At 36.0% G+C, this 13,697-nt stretch overlaps 1 protein-coding gene across 1 annotated transcript in view; it reads left to right on the top strand.

The window, feature by feature from the left end:
• EYS (eyes shut homolog) overlaps positions 1–13,697 on the top strand; it is a 660,788-nt gene that overhangs the window by 47,515 nt on the left and 599,576 nt on the right. The window lies entirely within an intron of this gene.

The following is a 13,697-nucleotide window of genomic DNA, read 5'->3' as shown; positions in this document are numbered from 1 at the left end:
ATGGAGTCTTAATTCTATCTCTTTTTTAAAAAGCACCTATTTTTCCACAAGAAAATTGTATTTGCGAAGTCCTCTCTGCCATTTGTATATGGGTACTACCCATGTGAGGTATAACTAAGCCATTGTCAGAATGGGAAGAGTTGATTATTCTTAGTAGAGCTCAGATAAATAAGTTAGGAGGGGAGACCCAGGGCTGTTTATTTAGCCCAAAGAAGAGAAAGCAAGCATAGAGGGTCCAGTATATAATTGAAGGAAATGAAGAAGGAGGAGCAGAGTTTTCTGTGACATGTACAAGAAAATAGCAAGGGATGATGGTCAAAATGTTGTAGCAAAGCCTCCACAGAAATTCAAGCATTTCTATTCTTTGATATTTTCAGAACTCAGTGTCACATCCTCAGAAATTTATTAGCTTGTGAAAGTAGAACAGTGTTGAGCTGAAGGTTGAGGTACTGGACCCCTCACAGTCCTTCCACCTGTATTACTATGATTTAACAAAATTGCTGTTTCATTTTCATATTTTCCGCTAAGAAGTTTGAAAGAAAGTGCATGATTTATTTATCCTCCATGATGTATTTAAAATAAAAATTATATATATTGTCTCCTGTGAATTATTTAAAATACAAATGGAATTATGTTGTCGGCATTTGTTGTGAAGCTTTCTGAACAGTTTCTGGTGCTATGAATATTCTTACTGCAATTAGTGCAAAACTAAGTAGTTTCATGCAGTTTTTCTAAACAGAGCTAACAAACAGTTGTTTTCTATGTGATACAGGATTCATTTACTTGCACTGATATCTCTTTGGGGGACATGTTCTTGTTAATAGTTTTCTGCTGTTACATTTAAATATAACAGTTTTTAAAGGAGAAAGATGGTGGCTGTTTTTTTTTTTTTTAGCTCTCTGAAAAGGAGCTAAAAGAATAAAAGAACGCTCCTTATCATTTTATCTTTGGAGTGAAACCTTTGTTTAAGTATAAGTCATTTGGATTTTCTGCCTCCTGAAGTAAAGCACTTGTGTGCTGTAATACTGCAGATATATGTTATTTGAATTACAATTTCTGTAAAATTGAGTTTCTGTAAAGGCTTAAACCAGTGAGAGGAATTGAAGGTGTTTTAGTGTGTCCTTTCCTGAGGCACCTTCTAAATGATGACAAATAGTTATAGGATTAAACTTCTATCTATTCTATTCTACACTTCATAGGATATGAAGCTGTAGTCTAGGGATACTGCAAAAGAGTAATGAAAAGTCATTAAACTTTAAAAGAGAATGGGTTTTCTTTTATATATAGAGATGCCATTATACACTTGCTATGTTCAAGTGTCTTTCCATAGTTTCTTTATTAACCTTCATTTTCAAGGTATTCTAACTCAACCATTTTAAATCACATTATAAATGCATCTTATCTGTACAAATGCATACATGCTAATTTTGTTTAAAAATTTGAATACACTTAGTCTAAATAAATTGACATTATTGGCTAGGGTCAGACAGTGCCAGCAGTTTGATGTTATTCTTCAAATCTCATGTGCTGCACTGGTTATGTTAAGCTCAAATTTGAACAGTGTGTAGTTAAAAAATAATGGGTCAAATTTTCCTGTCAGATGCTTCAGTCTGTAAAATCTCCAAGTGTTAGGAGAAAAACCAACCTTCTCAAAAAAGATAATTAAAAGAAAAAGAAAGCAAAAAAAGTAATGTCCATAAATACAGTTAAAGGTATATGAGGGCTGCAAGTATGCTGTAGACTGAAATCAATCATGGCTTAAAACTCTTCTGAGTAATTCAGGCCAGTGATTAATTTTAAACTGGGTTGCCATGAGTTTCATCAGTGAATATATGTGCTTATTTTTAATACTTAATGTTTTTCATAATCTTGAAATTGTTTAATTTTTTTTACCTTCACCCATCAAGTTAAAACCTTGTATTGCTGCTTTCATTTTCTCGTCTCATGAGCTATTCATTAACTATGTTCCCTTAAAAAGCAAAGAAATGCAAGGAAAGATATAATAATTCACTAAATTATTTGTTTTTAAAAGCATGTTTTTAATTTTAACTAGAAAAGCAGTCGTTATTAGCATTTCTATTAACTGTATATACTCCTCTCTTCATTCATCTAGTAGCAGCATTCATAGCTAGACAGAACAGTTTACAGTAGAATTAAGTGGTCTTTCTTTTCCTGATTAGTACATCTGAACCTCAAGATATTGTTAAAGGTAAATCAGTAAGTCAGCAAATGAGAAGCTGCTGTGTTGGGAATTATTTTAACAGTACCTTTACTGGAAACATAACAGAAAAAAGTCAATCCATACACTTGTTTCCAGATGTCAGGTTAACAAAACTAATTTGAAAGTAAGAGTCATTGACTGCCAAAATTTACAGATAATTCCTTGTTCTTTGTGCAGTTCTACAAGCTATGCAGTAACCAGCTGTCTTAAACTCCATAAATACAAGTTTCTATGAAGAAATGTAGAATTAGAAGGTATCTCTTGGGCCTGTCCTTTGTTCCTTGGAATTGCAGATTAGCACAATTTACAATTCTTGTCATAAATTGATGAAGTTTCATTTGGAAGTAATAAATTTTTGATCCTGATGTGCAGAAAAGTAGTTCTGGAAGCACTTTCATTACTTTCAAAATTCTTATTTCTATTTGATTGTGACTGATTTTTACCAGTATCATACTTCTTTAAGTTCTGTTTTATTTACCATCAAATACTGAACTTCAAAATTAATTTTTGAGGTAAACAGACTTTTAGACATCTCATATATGTGTATATGTGCAGCTACTTCTGCATATATCACTGCCACCTCTATATTTTATAAATGTGTTATTTTACATCTGATAAACATTAACTGAGTTGTACTTCATGACACTCGAAACATTTATGTTGCTGTGTGTCAGAATAACTGCGTAATGTGTTCTTCAACATTTCTTTTACAGTTTCTATTGACTTTGCATTTCAGCGTGGTATTTACTGTTGCCAGGTCTATCAGCATATTCTGAAATGAAAGTTTGGCCTTCTAGTCAGAATAAGAAAGTGGTATCTTGTAATATAAAGGTGCACTGAAAGGCATTCCCATCTTCATAAAAATACACTTCAGCATTTTTTCCTACCTGTCTGCTTTGATAAATTTCACACAAATGACTGTTTTTCTCAAATAATCAATTTCAAGGAGAATGTAAATATTCATGAATTCATCTCACCAATATTAATTTACTGGCATTTTATTCACACAATAGGGAGTCTCAGATGCATCTAAAATAATATCATATGCTTTTTCAACTTGACAGTGGTAAATGAGGTCCAGGAAACATATGCTTCTTTCATTCATAGAACTTAGAGTGATAATTATTACAATCAGTTATAATAATTTTATAACTATATGAAAGAAAACAATCAGATATATCCCTCTTTAATTTCTCTTTTCTGGGTGTTAATAGCAGATGAATTAAAAATTCTCTATACTCAGTTCTATGGTCAATTTTGATAATTTTGATATTTGTTTCATTCTGAAGAGGGGAGTAAGGAAAAATAGAATATAAAATAAGTCTCATGAGTAGTCTTTCTAGATCCAGTTCAGAAATGTTTGTCCCTGACTCTGGTGGCTGGGTATGGGCTGGTTTCGTGCAGCCTGCCTGCTTACCTGGAGCACTGCAGCAGAATGTAGTAGCAGTCCTGTGGAAATGGAAATACATTATGTTGCATTGTCTCAAGGATTTGTTGGCTCATTATATCTCCAGCCATACTCAGCTTATGGACTTCTTAATTTCTTCAGTGTGCTCCAACATATATTATAAATTTGTACTTGCATTTTTTTTCCTTAATATACACATACATTCTTTTGTTGGAATTCCTTGTATTGCTGCTCTTTATTAGGGGAAACTGTGACAAGAGAACATTGTGTATGTCTTGATCTTTCTGTATACAGTAAATTTTCAGGAGCTGAGTATTGGTGATTTATACTTCATCAAGAAGGGCTTGTCTATTCTATAACATACTGAAGTATCCGCTTTAGCATCCATGTGAATTTACATAAATAAGCTACTCTGAAGATTAATGAAGGTGCTACCTCACAGCCTACTCTTTCAGAAGAAACTAAGCTACACAATAATTGTTGCAATTACTACTGTGTGGAAGAGCAGTAAGGACAAGAAATGTTTATTAAAATGTTTACTCTTCATTCAGGAAAAGGGGGAAAAAAATTATTAGAGCTAAATCTGTAGATATTGAGACAATATGCCTCCCCTGTGTTTTCTCTTCAAATTCACTACCTTCACATTCACCACCACGCCGCCTATATTTAATTCAGTCATACACTATACAACTGATATATTGAAACCTACATCAACATAGTATACCAGTTATTTTCCCAGTAATAATTTTTATACATTACTTTTTACGGTCTTGAGAATCTAGAGCAGTGTATCTGAAATAAAGCCATGGTTATGTAACAATGCTTGCTTTGAAAACTTATTATAGGAAGCTAGGTCAGGATGCATTCATAAATGCTAAATCCTGTAATAAGTGCAGTCATCTTCTGAGCAGCCTCCATGAATCTGTCAGTAATTTTATTTACATTACAATTGCAAACAATTATATTAATATCTCTCTAGACTCTCTGCAGAGAACCATTGCAAATCAGATCTATAAAGGGTACTGGAGGAAAATAGTGTTAAGTATGAAGATATTGTGTTTCTGTGGGTTGGTGATAAGGAGCCATACTTTATAGCTGGATATCTGCTGAGTATAATTGAGACATAGCTAAGTAACAGAAACAAAAAAATGAAGCACTAGATGACTGTCTGCCATTCAATACATTTTGTGGTAGAAAACTAGCACAGTATGTCAGATGAACTAGAAGTAGTCTTCATCTGGCACAAATTGCTTCTGACAGGAATGTAGCACGTAGAAGCAAAGCCTATAAACAAAGAGAAAAAGAATATAGAAACAACTGCTGCCAGTTTTTGAATAGGATATGTCTAGTGATTTATTTAGGGAATCACTGAGCTACATTTCTCAGTATTTACTATATAAAACCATAGCTCTAGGTCATGAAAAGTTATTCCATATGTGTTTCGGAATCGAGTGCGCCCTCAGCAAGTTTGCTGATGACACCAAGCTGAGTGGTACAGTTGACACAGTGCAAGGAAGGGATGCCATTCAGAGGGACCTCAACAGGCTAGAAAGGTGGGCCTGGGTGAACCTGATGAGGTTCAACAATGCTAAGTGCAAGGTTTTGCACTTGAGCTGGAGGAATCCCAGGCATCCATACACATTGGAAGGAGTAGTCCTTGAGAGCAGCCTGGTGCAGAAGAACCTGGGGATCTTGAGAGATGAAAAGCTTAACATGAGCCAGCTGTGTGCTCTTGCAGCTCAAAAAGCAGGTGGTATCCTGGGCTCCATCAGAAGAGGGGTGGCCAGCAGGGACAGGGAGGTGATTGTCCCCCTCTACTCTGTTCTTGTGAGGCCCCATCTGGAGTACTGTGTCCAGGTCTGGAACCCCCAGTACAAGAAAGACAGAGCAGTTGGAGATGGTCCAGAGGAGAGCCACAAAGATGATCAGGGGACTGGAGCACCTCCCCTACAAAAACAGGCTGGAGGAGCTGGGCTCATTCAGCCTGGAGAAAAGAAGGCTGTGGGGTGACTTCATTGCAGCCTTTCAATACCTAAAGAGAGCCTACAAAGAGGAGGGGAATCAACTCTTTGAAAGGGTAAATAACAGGAGGACAAGGGGAAATGATTTTAAATTAAGGGAGGGGAGATTTAGATTGGATGTCAGCTGGAAATTCTTTACAGAGAGAGTGGTGAGGTGCTGGAACAAGCTGCCCAGAGAGGTTGTGGATGCCCTGTCTGTGGAGGTGTTCAAGGCCAGGTTGGATGGGGCCCTGGGCAGCCTGGTCTAGTATTAAATGTGGAGGTTGGTGGCCCTGCATGTGGCGGGGGGGGGAGGGGTTAGAGATTCAAGATCCTTGAGGTCACTTCCAACCCTGGCCATTTTGTGATTCTAGTTGTTTTTTTTGTTTGTTTGTTTTTTTTGTTTTTTTGTGTGTGTGTTTGTATATTTGGTATTGATGAAGAAATTTACAGCAATACAGAAATTAATAAGTTTCAGCTATGTAATCTTTCCACTGCTAAAATAATTATTGTGCAAATACCTTAATAGTCCTGTTAAGGAGTTTTATGTTCGTCTATCAAATGTTCTTGTTACTATCAGAAAGACTAAACAATAGATTTCTAAGCCAAGCCCCTGCTTAGCATTTCAGTCGCTTTTTTGGACTAGCATCTAGCTTGAGGAAAATGTGTAAACCTTTTCTGTAGTAGCCAGACTATTGTACAGTCAAGATTTTGAGGTTCACAGATGTGAGAAAAAGGAAAGCCAGAAAGTCTGTGCTTCTTAGCAGCCCAGAGCTGGCATATTTTAGTCAGAGCGTGATCTTGGCTTCCACCCTTGCTCCTGTAAATGCTTCTGTACTCCAGACACTGCATGAATTGACAGCCATAAACCTGGCACTTCCAATTTTTCTTCCCCAAGTATTGTATTTGTTGCTGCTCATTCCCAGAATGTAGCTGGCTTCAGGGACTTCAGAGTACAGTCTGTAGTACAAGCTTTGCAATAGCAACAGTACACCTTGAGTGCCATTAACTAAGAGAAATGATCCTGCATATCCACCTTGTTCCATGACTGTTCTGTTGCAGATCTGTGTAATGCATACAAATAAAATTTGTATTAAAATGAAAAAATACACTTTTTAAAAGAAGGTGACTTCAGTACTCAGCTTCAGAAACACATTCTTGTGTGCAAACCCAGTTCAACAAAGACACCATTAAGTCCAAACAGAAATCACTTCCCTGTTTTTAACTGATTTGTTTTCATAACTTACTGCTTAGTGCTCTGAGCTCCCTCTCTGATTCTCACAGAGAGATACTCAGCTTTGAGCTGCGTGTATTACTGCAACAGTCGGGAAGGATTGATATCCAGCAAGCAGCCCTAGTAAAATTCAAAAACAGTGTAATTTTGTATTTGTGCCTATAAAAAAAGGAAGATGAGAGAAAAATCCATTTATCAGGAAAATAAAGCATGTAGTCATGTGAAATTCAGTCAGCTCTAATGAATATAAGGAATACTGTAATTAATTGACTATGCTTTATTTAGTGTAACTGTATATATTAATCTTCACAAAGAGGTGCATAATTTGAGAATACTTGCCTAAGTGAGAGTGTGTGTGAGAGAGAGAGAGACAGAGAGATAGAGGGAAGGAGAGAAGTGATACCAATTTAGTTTAAATTAGTGGTGATTTATTGGTGTTTTTGCTCCATCTTTACATATATTTTACAATGAAGTCTATCAGGACCTAATATGGAGGTGTGTATGAATTGGAAGAATCGATTTTGTTAATTAGTTTCATAGGGACATTGTGAAATTCTGCAGTGTATTTGACCTTTTCAGTTTTGACATCACTAATAGGGGATTATCAATGTCTCAATCATTTTTAACTTATAAATGAATATAGATGTAAGGCCAATGAGGAAAGTGAAAATCAGTATTAAATATGATTTTCAGGCTGCCCACTGCAGTCACTTCTTCAAACCTTGTGGGTTGGTTTTTTTTTTTTGGTTTTTTTTTTTTTTGTAAATGAATTTCATAGCTGTCATTCTAATGTATTGATTTGTGCAAAATATACCTCAAGGCTCCCTGGCACACTACCTCACCAAAAATAACAACACAGTGGGAGGAAAAAATGCAGAAAATTGACATTAAGGACAGCAAAAACGTGTCAGTAGAATGACAAATTTAGTTTGATTGGGCTTCTCATGCAGTCTGTATAGGAAATTATGCATCTAATTATCTTTTAAAATGGCTTGTATTATACCATGCAGTATTAAATGTAGCTTGAAATGATGTCCTTACCACTGCATCTTAGGTGATTTGCTAGCTGATGTTGCTTAGAACAAGTGTCTGTGTTTGATAATTTTTATTCCACACTTCTCTATCTGCAGATATTCATAGTGCATGCTTGATAATTTCTCAGAACTTTTTTTGAGAAATTGAGCACCTTTCTCCATAAATCTGTAGCTTTTCCTATGCATTAAAGAAAAAAAATGTTTGCATCTTATGGCTGTGTCTGCATGAATTGCAGATACAGATATATTTTGCTTTCCCTTGGCTTGTGAGCAACTCATGTTTATCAGCATATCAGCTACCATTAGCACATCTGCTGTTCTGAATCAAGTATATTATCCAAGCAGTGGCATTAACATTCACACACTCTCCCTTTTGCTTCTTTTTTGCTTTTTAATGTACATCTTAACTTTCTGTGAGTTTATCAATAGAGAGCACACAGATCACTGTAATTCACATAAGTACCCAGAAGACAAATCAAAATAATGCTATATTATAGTAAACCTCATTTTTTTCATGCAAAAATAAATAAGATACAGCTGTACTGTAAGCTGTTTTGAGCTTGTTGCACTAAATACCTTTAATGGCTGGTCTGCTAGCAGAATTAGTAATTTAGTTTGAAAATGAGTATGTTTTTATATTATACTGAAGTAAGCTGTGGTAGATGGTGTTGCTAATGCTCACTTTAGGTGCATTTTCTTTAGACAAGAGAAAATCTCTTGTTTGGTCTTCAAGTTACTCCTGCTTGAGTATTCAAATATTCTGCAAAATAATCTTTTGCATTTATTATAATTGCCTTTGTAAGGAATCAGCTCAAGGCTTAAGTTCTTCAACAAGCTTAATGCAAGATTCAGCTAGAATATAGCACGTTAGCCCCGAAGCATGAGTCCAAATCCTCTACCAAGAGACTGTGTAAGAGAAAGAAAGGGAAGGCTGCTTTTGTAGCCTTGCAGTTAGGTTGATCACATTAGGGTTCTTATTTTACAGATTCCGTGCAAAGATGTGCTTATTCTTAAAGCTTTTCAGCTCTAATGTTTTCTTTTTTAATCATTAGTCTACAAACTTACCCACTTCTGTCTGTCTCTGCTTTTCATTTATTAATTTTATGTATTATTTTTTCATTGAGGAAAATAAACTAATGAAGGTTGCATCTTTTGCAAAAAGATACCTGATGATTGCAAGGGTGGAACTACGTAATTGATGTGCATAATTTCAGGAAAGAACCAAGTTAGTCAATGATATTCTGCGGTACCTCTGTTTATGGCTATCTTTAATTACAGAATATGAATTTCAGAAGCTAAAGATTCAAGAATAAATTATTTCAATTTGCTTTGAGAGGAAATATATTAGTCTTTTGATTTAGTTTATCTTCCAAATAGTATAGTAAATATCCATGGTTTTATATCAACCTTTTACAGAAACAAAGGAAGCTCTTCCAAGGTGTGTAAAAGACTGCATTATCCCTCTCTAAAAAATGTTCTTATTTTGTAGTACCAAAACTGTATGTTAGATTCATGTTAGATCTGAACTTGCTTTATAATTTCCTGGGAAGTACTTTAAGTTTCTGTTCAATCATGCTAGACAGATGAAATTGAATACAATGTCTTCTGTGATTTTGATCATTCCTAAATGAAATGGAGTTTCACTTGCCTTAATTTTTTTTCCTAATGTAAGGGCTTTGTTTTCATTTGGTGTAGATCAATGCATAACTCATTTGGAAATGTTTCAAGAAAAGAAAATTCTGTTGTACCTGAAAGAATGAAAAAGAAAATAAGAAATTAAACCAACAGTCACTCTCTGAGGTGATTAGTGGAGATCCAGAGATTGCACAGAGATGCAGCGGGAGCCAGCAGTCTTAGGAGATCCTCTGATTGAGGTCTGAGCAGAGCAAGGAGTAATTGTGGGTGTTCTCTGCACACTCACACAGCAGCCCTAGGAAGCGTCATCCTTCTGCTTGAGTGAGAGGCTTGAAAGACACATAAACTAGGGACCAGGGTATTCATTCCATGACCACCTGCACTGCTCAAGGATATTCATTCCATATGGCTGTCACGGCAAAACTGTGGGCAGTCTTCTGAGATCCATAGGCTCACCATTTGCTGCCTATCCCCAGGTTGATGACTTGTCCTGGACAGAGCTGCTGAGGGGAGAAGCTGCTGTGCAGAGCACAGATTGCAGGAAATGCCTAGACCTTTCTCCTGTAGCAGGGGCAGCAGCACAACTGCCTCCAGAAAGAGAGGCCGAGTGGAGGACCTCCTCAGTTAGGGGCTGAGCTGCGGAAGTGTGTGAGGCTGCATGACATCAAGGAGGCAGAGCATGATCTAGGCATCTGGTTCTGCAAACCTTCCCTCATCAGCATAAAGGAGGGACAAAGCTTCCAACTGCAGGGACCAGCAGGATGAAAAGAAATAACCCAAATCCTGAGGTGATATTGCAAAACTGCTATTCCAGATATTCCAATGAATTATCAATGACATCTTAAAAAATAAAATCATGAAAAATATAGCCTTTAGTTATTAGGTGTTTGGAAAGAAAAAACAACTGTAGTTTTGCTGTCTGCTATATATTCCTTGTCTTTTCCAGTGTAAATCTGTTTTGACCTAAACCCGAGGAAATTGAAAGAAACAAAAGCCCATGTTAAAGGGAGTGCTGACAATGAAATAATAGCATCTACAGGATCGTTTTAAAATCTGGCACTTGGAAATATTTTGCTTCACATTTTCAGGAAAGCTTTTAGCTTATTTATAAAGTCTCTGAATTCTAATTTTGTATTCATGTCACTACACTAACTTTCCCTTTGTTACTTGTATTCATTTACTCTAAGTACTTCACAAACCAAAATTAGCATTAAACCTTGGCATATGTTAAAAGCACAATTGGCAAAAAAAAGTCTACAATCAGGATATTCACTTTCTCTTGGAGATGCTTCAAAGTTTTTCCAAATTAATGAGGTTTCTTATTTCCCCTCTTCAAGGAGGATAAGGAATTTTTGGAAACCATTTTTTTTCTTCTGTTTGGGAGAAAGGGAGAATGACATCTGTGGAATTAGGGTCTAAACAACCTCAAGGTAACAACAATTCTTACAGTGTAGTCTGTGCTCTCATGGGCAAAGTTCTCACTTGCATGAATAATTTATAAAGGTTCATCCCTAGGTGTTTAGAATGGTAATTGTCAGAAGTGCTTAAGTAATTTAGAAGCCCAAATCCCCTGCCTGCATTCAGGGAAATATACTTTAGAAATTTAACTTTAGGATATATCTTTTTATGTATTATGATCCAATTCTATAAAAAAAAAAGTGAGACAAAATAGACAAACTATAGTTCACGTTAGTCCAGCTTCTTCAAAGCATCGGTGGCAACTCCTTTCTCCTTCTTTAATGAGACAGGTTAAAACCATAATGTCCTATCAAGATTCACGTAATGCCAATAACCAATGCTAAAGATGGATTTAGTGTAATCAAAGGGGGTTATGGCTATATAATATAGACACAATGTGCATACAGTAAAAAAGTTTTACAGCTTGCTAGAAATAAGTCTATTAGCCTAGACAAGGTAGATAAGCTAATGACTTTTAGTATGGAAATTCAGTTTTACTCACCCTTAAGACATTGACAGTGTAACATACTCTCTGCTCATATTAAAAAGCCTGCTTGGTGTGAAGAGCTAGGGTGGACTATGTTAAATGTATGAAATTGATTAAACTGTATGTAGTGAAATATGAGTTCAGTTTATCAGTAACAAATAATGGAAGTTTATGTCATAGCTCAAAAAAAAAAAAAATAAAAAATCCATGATATAGAGAAGAAGCAGCAGCGGTTCCTTTTATTTAGACTTTGTCTTATTCACTAATCTTATTCTCTAGATCTTTTTCATAAGTCCAGTTAATTGTCCTTCTAGAAGAATAAATTGATATATAATAACCTTTTGTCTATGGAAAATCAGACCTGGTTGAAGTCCCTTCTGCTTATAAACTCTACATAGGGCATAGTGTACCTTTGGCTAACCTTTTAAATATAAATGTTTGAATAATCAAACTGTACATCTCTGCACTGCGTAATTTTTCTATTAGTACTAAAAAGAATGAAGTCCTTAATATTGATAAGTGGACAAGTGGAAAATGACACAAGTGGTAGAGACTCATTCTTCAGCTCTGCTCTTCTAAAAGAACAAAAAGGAAAATTAAATTTTGAAAGGTACTTAATGATTTTTCTTGGCAGATATAGCATCTGAGAACTGTTGTTAAACCTTATGAAAATTAGAGAAACCAGTTTGTGTTTATATCATGGGAAAATGACTACACTCTAACAATTCTAAGGATAAATGCTTAAGTAAAGGTACTTTAAAAAGCAGGTAAATCAAATATCTACACAACTGTGTGCTTTCACGCAAGATGTGTTAAAAGGAAGAAAAATATTTATTTTGATCTTTTTTCTAAGCCTAAACTTAATGTTTTCAATTAAAAATGTTTTGTAACTGAGTTAGCTACAAAAATCATGGTATTACTTGTCTGAAGTGTAGTGGCCTCCAATGAGTTTTCAAAACCCAGTTAAAGTAGAAGGAGCACAGTTCTGTGTATCCATGTTGTTAAGAGTTAATTTTTTGTAAGTTTTTTGTGCATTTGTGTACTTGGGCCACTCTGAAAATAATTCCACTTTTATTTGCATGCAGAATGCAACAGATACAAAGAGCAAAATAACAGTTGGCTGGAGCAAATTCTTATCTACAAAACACCATTCTTCAACATAGACATCGCTATTAGTTCTGCATTTTTACCATGGAAAAAAAGCCTACACACAGTGCTTGTAAAAATCTGCATCAGCACAGGTTGACCCACTGTTTCACAGCTGCTATGACAGCATCACTCCTTGAGAAATGTCTGTGATGGTCATTTTTCATCAGCCCAAACAGGTGAAAAGGCTCCAAATCTATACTATACTGTGTGAATGTGGTAGGGCAGTCCAGCTGAGATTGGCAGTGTGCTCCGTGGTCTTCCAACTGGTATGGAGCCTGATGTTATCAGATTGCAACAGAAAGGCTGTCTTCCTCTCCAGCCTGATTTTGGAAATTTGAGCCTTCAGCTCAGCCAATGTCCTGATGTAGCAGTGAGAATTAATAGTTTGTACAGGTCACAGAAAAACCACATGGATCACCTCTTATCTCAAAAGATGTTGCACATCACTTTACTCACTGAGGGGTGCGTCTTAAAGATTTTCTTCAATGGGGCTGCTGCCTTTTAGACTCCAGCTTGTAGTGGTGACGTCGTGTCTCCTCTAATGATGTAATCCATCTTCAGTCCTGTATTGGTTCAGCAGGTCCTGATGAACTTGCCTGTAATGCTCTTTCTTTCCCTTTGTGAGTATTCATGGTGCCCACCTGGCACAGAATTTGTGGTATTCCAAGGATACCACCATTGTTTTTCTATCCCGTGTTCAGCTTTGTATATAGTTCCCTGGTCGTAATCTGCTGACGGTGCAAGTGAGCTGATTAAAATACTCTTCCTTCCATACGGTGACAGTTGTCCATGGTCTTCTGCAATGTGGCTTGTCTTTCATGTTGCTGTTACTGAAATGCAACAAAATGTGGTAAAATGTTGCTAAGAAGGTTCAGCCTCTACTGCCGTACCACCAACATCCGCCTCTGACGTTGTTGGCTAACATAATAAAATAGGAGGCATTACATTTGGAGCAGTCCTCATATTTACAACAGGTAATGTTTTTACAATGGAATCTATTAATTTTGCCAAAAATAATAGCATAATTCTTAACAGGCATCAAAAATGTTTAGAATTTATTCTTTCTTTGTA

The sequence above is a fragment of the Centrocercus urophasianus genome, unplaced genomic scaffold, assembly GCF_019232065.1.
Source record: "Centrocercus urophasianus isolate 14NV4802_14NV808 unplaced genomic scaffold, USGS_Curo_1.0 seq_10, whole genome shotgun sequence".
In the NCBI taxonomy this organism is placed as follows: Eukaryota; Metazoa; Chordata; class Aves; order Galliformes; family Phasianidae; genus Centrocercus; species Centrocercus urophasianus.
Note: the sequence above shows the minus strand (reverse complement) of the source record. Positions and strands in the feature narration are given on the sequence as shown.